Consider the following 1,271-nt stretch of genomic DNA (forward strand, 5'->3'; position numbering starts at 1 on the left):
TACAACTTGCTTGGGACAGGGAAATCATTTCCTTTCCTTCAGCCCGTGTCTCTGTCATTTGTTCGTGCCTACTCTGTGCAAGATTTAATAAGCTGGAAACTACATGCAGGCGACAGCAGAGCAACAAGATAGAGGAAACCCAGGCCACAGAAAATTCTGGAGACTTCCTGGCGTTTGACTTGGAATGTTTTGAGGGAGGGAAATACAAATCCCCTTATGTCTAAGGTCCAGTAGTGATCGCAGTTTAGTCATGCTCGGCCTGTTGTAACAGGGACCCACGTTTAGTGGCAGAGTGCAGGCAGCCTGACTACACTGAGGGTGGGGCTGGGGAGCACATGGAAAATTGATTGAAAGTGTGGAACTTTAAAGGGAAGAACATGTTGGATAATAGCAAAAAACCATGTTTGGCTCCAGAGAGCAGAGATATAAGGCCAAAAAGAAGGGACTAGATCTTGTGACCCCTCTGGCTATGATAGTAACTTGTGTTGTTGAAACCCAAGGGGGGGTTGGTGCAGAGCAGATACTTGTTGCACAGAGATTTAGGTATTGAGGTGAGAACTGTCAAGGAAGAAAGGAATTTTTTACAGATGTCTTGCGGGGAGAGCTGGAGAAGCTGTATCAAATCCATCTCTCCGATTAAGGTATGTCTCACAAGGGGTCAGGTTATGGGTGATGGAGAATGTTGGCATCTGGGAGTCTGCTCCAGGGGCCTGCAGAATTTCACCCTCTTTATCTTGCAGAAAATCTATCTTTTGGGGGAAATAATTCAAAGGTCAAGTAGTTAGTTGAATCAGGGGTGGAGCTTATATAGGGGTCATTGAAACTTGTTCAGTGGGAGCCAGTTGTACTTTATCTGCTTACTGTAATTTGGCAGAGTGATGGGTAGGTTATTTGTACATGTAATATATAAATTGGTTTGCTCAATGCCCAACTAATTCACTTTCCCTCGCCTTTTTCATTATCAAAGCTAGAAAACAGAACTCTGAAGTTCCTAGCCTTCTTTCCTACTGGGGTGGCCAAGTAGCACAGATCTGGCCAATAAAACACAGGTTAAGTGTTCTTTTCTTTTTCTTTTTTTCTTTTTTTTTTAGAGACAAAGTTTCACTCTGTCACCCTGGGTAGACTGCCCTGGTGTCATCAGCTCACAGCAACCTTAAACTCTTGGGCTTAAGAATCTTCTTGCCTCAGCCTCCTGAGTACCTGGGAGTACTGACATGCACCACCATGCCCAGCTAGTTTTTCTATTCTTAGTAGAGATCGGGTCTCCCCCC

The sequence above is a fragment of the Otolemur garnettii genome, unplaced genomic scaffold (assembly GCF_000181295.1).
Source record: "Otolemur garnettii isolate 467f Iridium unplaced genomic scaffold, OtoGar3 scaffold00103, whole genome shotgun sequence".
Lineage (NCBI taxonomy): Eukaryota > Metazoa > Chordata > Mammalia > Primates > Galagidae > Otolemur > Otolemur garnettii.